Genomic DNA, 7,354 nt, shown 5'->3' with positions numbered 1-7,354 from the left:
GCGCATGCGCGTTGACGCAAGTATCTCTCAGCATGTGAGAGAGAAGTGGGGGGAATGGCGGCAAGCTTCCAGTGGAGATCGCGACTCGCGGCTCAGTCGCTCGCTAGCTACGAGATTGAATTGATTAATTTTATTGTGTATACATCACTTTCAGACACTCGCGAGACGAATCAAATCGTGTCCAAGGTGAAAAGATACTCATTTTGTATTTCGCATCCTTCTTGAATTTGTCTAACTGCTCTCTTGTAAACCTCCGATAACCTTAAAAAGACTCGGTGAGTAAGAGACGAACAAGAGTGTCAAAGAGAGGGAGAGTGATTCGAGTGTGCCGACTGTGATACACTTAGCCGCGTAGATAGCCGCTCTGTGATATACGCGTACATACATGGATATTTCGATATCTCTGGACTTTTCTCGTATGGACACGAAAAGCTGTTAATAGAGATATTCGAGCTTTTAATATTAATTAATTGTTAATTGCGGATCCTACTTATGTGCAAAGATAAATGGAAAATTCATCGAAGATATTGGATATGGATATATAAATAAATACGTACAAGATAGTGCAAACTTCTGTACGTAAAAAGAAGACGGTGATAAGAGGGATACGGAGAGGGACGGAGAGAAATAGAGAAGAGTAGCGGAAGAAAAGATACACGTGCGCGTGGTCGGTATCTCGAGGATACCTGTGGATGCCAGGCTGGAGTTGCGACGTATTAGGACGCGGATTTCTGTCCGATGACCGCCGAGGAGATTCATTTCGATTCACTAACCGATCTCCAGCATTGATATTACGCCGCATCAGACGGTTTATCAGCTAAGTTACAACTGAGGTAATAATGTTATTCTATTTTATATATATATATTTTTTTGATTTTAATTTTTATTAAGCTAAACATCATTTTTTAGATAATTATGCGAAAAATTTATTTTATTATTTCGTGATATTTTTTGATACATATAATTATTTTTCCTTTAATTCAATATTATATCATTAATCCATTTATTTTTGTATTTTCTATTTTATTAATGATATTAAAATTAAAAATGATAAAAATTAATATAATGTTTGCAAAATGATTTTGTAGAATTTATTATATATAGATTCTAAAAAATGATTTAAAATTTATTTGAAAATTGTAATTTTCTTAAGTTTAAGATAAATTTTATACAATTTTTCTTGAAATTATATGTTTTTTTAAAAATGTATGTTTATAATCAGCATTAATGTTATATATATATATATATATATATAACATATTTTATAACATTATATATATTAAGAAAATGAATAATTGTTTTGCCTTATCATACTAATTTCTTTTTATACTAATAATTGGTTATTTAACATTGCCAATTTACTAAATAACATTTGTTAATGTTATAATTTATAATTATTCTTAATTGCATTATGAAAAAAATTTTATTTTTATTTTTAATTATTTTAGTATTCTTCATTTTTTATGACAAATTCAAGAAATTTTATAATATATATTTTCAATATTCTTTTTATAATGACATGTATTAATTTATAATATCTTATGATTTATTATATTTAAATTTCCTTTATCATATAAAATATAATAAATTATGAAATTATGGATTATTCTTATTAGCATGTTTTCTTATTTAAATTAATAATTTATTGCTTATGATGACTGCAAAATTATTGCAAAATAATTCGTATTGATCTTATAATAGCTTAGTATGTTAATTTTCGCTTTCCGGAAGTAGTATTAAAATACATAGAAGACAATTTATCGCAAAACATCCGAGACAATTGTTTAATTTTCTCTCTTTCTGCTTATCAATGAGTTTCATTTAAATCCGAAATCAGTTTAATTAATAATTTTCAAGCGTCATTTAACTCATCGAAGAATGTCATCGAATTTATGATTTATTACTATGATAAGAAGCTTATCAGTGCAAGATATATCAATCGAAATTTTAGGTTTTGTAAATAAACTTTCTTTATCTTTCTTTTATGGTAAAAGTGTAAATTTCGTTATATTTATATATAATGAAAAATATTTTTGACATATGCAATTTGTTCTTTTCTCATTGCAATTATTTGTAATTTTATTAATTTAATCTAAATTACGATCATAAATTGAAAACAAAAAAAAGATTAGAAGAAAAAATAATCATTATATAGAATTAGATTTTACATAGATAATAAAAGTTATAATAACTTTTTTATTCTTTTCAATTTAAAAAAAAGTTGAAATTAAAATAATTGGATAATTTTATATTATTTAAAATTAATTTATTTTTCTATATTTAAAACAAAATTATTATTTCTTATATTAATATTTGCTAATAGAAAATGTAAATTTTCCAATTTTACTAAATTTTTCAGAATAATTAAATATATTTTATAATATATATGTTAATAAATATATTAAATTTATTATAAATATTATGCAATTAAGTAATAAATAATACAATTAAGAATTTCTAATAAAATCATACAAAATCATCGATGGCTAAAATAGAATTGAAAATAATGAAAGAAAAAAAATTGACATAATTCTTTTGTTTCCTATACTTCAATTTCTAACTGTATGAAGGATTTATACACCTTTCCTCCTGTTTTCTTTTCCTTCTACTCATGCCTGCGCACGCGTAATAGGGTCGCGCGCACGCACACTACTGACGCAAGTATACAACACGATGTGACGGCTAAGCGGAGCGGCTGTTGCTTACGCTCCTTGATCGTTATTCAGGAAGTTGCACGTTATCATTTACATAACACGTGAGCTCGAACAAAATCATGCATAATTCCTTCCTCCTTAGCGCAGCCGCGTTACCGCTTCTCTTTTTATTTTCCTTTTTTCCCCAATTGAAAAAAAAGAGGAATTTATTCCTGTCATCTTTCTCATTCGCCAAACCCGTATTTTTAAATCTGCGCCAGACAAGCGTCTTCTTTATCTATAGTAGGTCTGTTGACTAAGATCCGGCCAGCGGTTTTTTGACACATTTACTTTACAAGTGATTTTTGCGATCGAATTATAACGACTTATGTTAATATTTGAACACTAGAATATATTAAAAATTATGGTTATTTATTGTTATATTATATTTATTGTTATAATATTGTTATATTTATTCGTTATAGTATTATTGAATTATTGATATAAAATTTATTATTTATTATATATCAAAATAAGAAGTTTTTTGCTCAACAAGCTATAATTTAAATAATATATAATTTAAATAACGGGGAAATTTGTAAAAATATTCATAATAATTTTGCTATAAAAACCATTGTATTAATTTAATCGGTAGTACACACTGAAATTTATAAAGATAGATATAAAATATATGTAACTTTCTTACTCTCTGAATATTTTTATGATGTTAGCTTTCGCTATTACTTAATTTATCGCTTATTCTACAAAAAATATATGTCTTAAATAAAATTTGTTTTTATTAATTATTAAAAATAAATATTTTTTATATAATTTAATTTTTTATATAATTTTTTATATAAAAATAATTATATAAAAATATATAGAACAATGATTTCTTGTGTATTATATTGTATTACACTATGGTGTAATAATCTTTTAAATATATTCGTACAGTAACATAATTATGCAATAGATTAAGAAAGAAACAATAAAAAAAAAACAAAAAAAAATATATCAAATTTTATAATCTAATTTAAATATTTATATTCATATGTTTCATTGTTTCATATTTTTCATTAAATTGTATGCTATTATATTTATAAAATATTGCTATCTATCTAATGAATATTAATTATAAATTAATTTTTAATTATAAATTAAATTTTACTAGATTTTTCATCGTTATCATTAGATATTAATTTTCAATAATTGACTATTTAGAATTAAAATTGAAAAATTAATTTTCAAAGAGAAACAGAATTTTTTTTTAACTATGCTTTTAAACTTAATTTTTAACTTTCTAATTCTTCTTTTTATGATATTATTTATAATAACTTTTCTTATATCATAAATTTATTGATATTTTAAAATAAATATATAAAATAATATATGCAATACAGCTAAATTGAAAATATTTACAAACAATATTTCTTATATGTAAAAGAATATTCTGAAAAAAAATTAAATTTTTGCAAATTATTTAATTTTATTTTAAAAAATGTATAAAATTAATAAATTTAATAGTTATCTTTAAAAATGTATAATTTATTTTATCAAATACAAATTTTAATTTGAATATTTCTATACAATGCAATTTTTATTCATTCTTACAAGTAATATATAGTAGTAAATAAAAATTTTTCTTTTATATTTTGTTCCATTTTATTGATTAATTCGAATTTATTCATAGTTATTGTCACACATTTTTAGCCTAACAAATTGAAATTCATCGAACCAACGAAAAAAAAAATTTAATTTTCGAAAAATTAATATGCTGATATATTATTTTTATCAGCGTACGAAAAGAAAAAGTATTATTCTAACTAGAGAATGTTCGGTTGAAAGGTTTTTACGTCCATTTTCTATCGCAGTGAAGAGACTTGATAAGAGGTTAAAGGGGAGAAACGGCGTAGGAGGAAGAGGAAGTGGGCGGTAAGGGTGGTGGGAGGGTGAGAGAAGAAAGGCTTTCGAAACGTAATTCCGGCCGGAAGAGCCGGGAACCCGGAAGTGAGAAAGGAAGCACTACGATAGGGTGGTAAGGGAGATGGAAAATTCTCCAGAGCCTCGAGGGAAGGCTCGATCGATCGTTAAGATCACGGACGAGGTGTCGACATCTAACCATTGGCAAATTTCTAGCAACTCCTTTCGTTATTTTTACCTGATTCAAGATAGATTATTCAAAGATTATTTTTCCATCTTTTTTTATCATTATATTAATTAATAATATTATAAATTCTGGAAATTTATATTTATATTTTAATATCTCATGAAAGTATTCGAGTACTTTGTTATAAATGAAAAAGAAAAACAATTACACAACAATTACAATAATATTATATTAACATACAAAATGTTAAGAAGATCGATTATTGAAGCGAAAACAAGCATAAAAATTGATATACAGAAATATTGATTGAGATTTATTTATTAAAATTATTTATAAGCAACTGAAGTTTGCATTAGATGAAGTAGGGGATAGATTTAGATAGCTCTGTTTTCGTTACTGTTTTATCTCTTTTTTATTTTATTTCTGTGAATTTCTTCATTTGATCTAACACAAACTTCAACTTGTTTCTAACTTAATAAATAAGTCTTAACCAATATTTTTCTATTCTATACAAAATTTTTATATTTTTGATTTTTAAACTTAATTTTTAATCTTTTAGAAACTTTTCAAAGATATCACAAATATATTAACAATTATAATATTAACATTATATACACAAAAACTTTTTTATTATCCAGATTTTAGATTAATTTTCTTGTGAAATAATGTTCAACTATCTTCGTAAACATTTATATTTTAAATTTTTATTTTAATCTTTATGATGATAAAATCTTGAATTTTTGAATTAAATATATATATATTTAAGTTACATATACATATTTAAATTTTTTTTTTTTAATTTCTCAATAGATTTAAATCACGAAATTACGAAATAGATATATTATAATTCTATTAGAATATTCTCTGTTAGAATATTCTTAAAATTAGTATATCTAATTGACTAAATTTAAATATTTGTGGAATTTTTTTTTGAATTAAATCCTTTGAAATACGAAGAGTAAAAATTAAATTATATTTAATATTTTTTCTTTATTTTAAATTATATCACAATCAAATACGTAGAAAATACACATGGAAGGTATAAAAATAGATATAAGATAAAACAAAATACATAATAAATAACATAATAAATAATAATGTATTATTTTAAATATATGAATATGCAAACAAATATAATTTCACTATATTATTTTGATAGTATAGAATAATAATGAAAAGATGAAATTCTCTAGTGGAAAAGAAAAATAAAATAATGAAATATTAATGCAATAATTTTGTATTTTAATTTATATTTATTTACATTCTTAAAAATATAATAGATTTTAAATTTTATATTCTAAAATATTAGAATTATGTAATAAGTTAACTTATTGCAAAGAATAAAATGTAATTTCCTTGAATTCCAATTATCAGTACCTATTTTTTATGATTTCATACGCATGATTTTAATTTGCATTTACTTTTATTATACACGCATAGAGATATCGTTGGATAAGAATTATACAAAAAATAGTCATTATTGTTTCTAGTGACTCAATAAAGGAAATGAATAAGAATTTTCCAAGAAGCAATAGAGGGGAAGATAGGAATATAAGATAGAGTAGAAATATAAGAAGACTTTGATTTGTATATAGCATTGAAATCTTCAATAATAATTATAAGTAAAGTAAAATTACAATGATCTTTCATAAAAGTCATTGTCATTCATTAATTTTTTTTGTTTTTATTACCACAGGAAATTTTTTTGTGTACATATTTTAATAAAATTATTCTAATTTATTTTATAGTTTTCAAACAAAAAGCATTTCATTGAATAATAATCATCAATAATATAAATCATCATAGAATATTAATAACAATTTTATTCCATTTATTTTATATTCCATTTTTGATTGTGATATAATGACAAGAAATAAAATGATAATTGCAGTTTATTTATAATAATGAATGTTTATTAATGATAAAATGAATTTCATTCATTTGATTAGATAGAATAAAGAATTAACTAAAAAAAAGGCCTAAAAAACTAAAATTTGGAACTATAATTTGAATACTTTTCATATTTATTATGAGACTATATGATTGTTTCAGAATGTATAATAAAATTTATATTAGATATGTTGTATTAGTTACAAAAAAACAAAATGATTTATGATTTTATATTTAAAACTTTTATGCTATACAAATTTTGTCAACACGCAGTTTCATTTTTCAATTATTCCCAAAAATTATAATATCACGTATTATCATTCGAATTTCTAATTTCATTTTAATTTAAAAATATAAAAGATTTAGAAGTTTATAATATTTATATTTATACAACATATTTTATATAAAATTTTCGTAAAATATTCGTTAAAAAAAAAACAGAAAGAAAATAAAAAATCTCGTATTTCTACTTTCTCTTTTACTTGAATGAATATAATAAAAGAATATTCTACGTTTTTCAAATCTTTTGTTGGATTTTCAAGATAAATATTTGAATAATACCAATACAAATTTTTTATGAAGCATTTCCTTATACAAATTTCAAATAATTTATAAATTATCTTTTTCAAATTAAAGTTATACTTATACAAACTATACTTATACAAACTAAAGTTATACTAAAGTTATACTAATAAGAATATCTTTCATACATATCATATTATAA

General features: G+C 22.7%; 1 protein-coding gene across 3 annotated transcripts in view; it reads left to right on the top strand.

Annotated features, from left to right (window-relative positions):
• The first annotated feature begins 80 nt into the window (after window positions 1-80).
• LOC102679073 (ets DNA-binding protein pokkuri) overlaps window positions 81-7,354 on the top strand; it is a 44,586-nt gene continuing 37,312 nt past the window's right edge. For 2 of the 3 annotated variants that reach the window (XM_006620996.2, XM_031513066.1), the window contains exon 1: window positions 83-833. The gene's annotated coding sequence lies outside the window, so the exon portion shown is untranslated. Of the gene's footprint in view, window positions 834-7,354 lie in introns of all 3 variants that reach the window. The other variant, XM_006620998.2, reaches the window with a different exon arrangement.

This window comes from Apis dorsata, unplaced genomic scaffold, assembly GCF_000469605.1.
Source record: "Apis dorsata unplaced genomic scaffold, Apis dorsata 1.3 scaffold_575, whole genome shotgun sequence".
In the NCBI taxonomy this organism is placed as follows: domain Eukaryota; kingdom Metazoa; phylum Arthropoda; class Insecta; order Hymenoptera; family Apidae; genus Apis; species Apis dorsata.
Note: the sequence above shows the minus strand (reverse complement) of the source record. Positions and strands in the feature narration are given on the sequence as shown.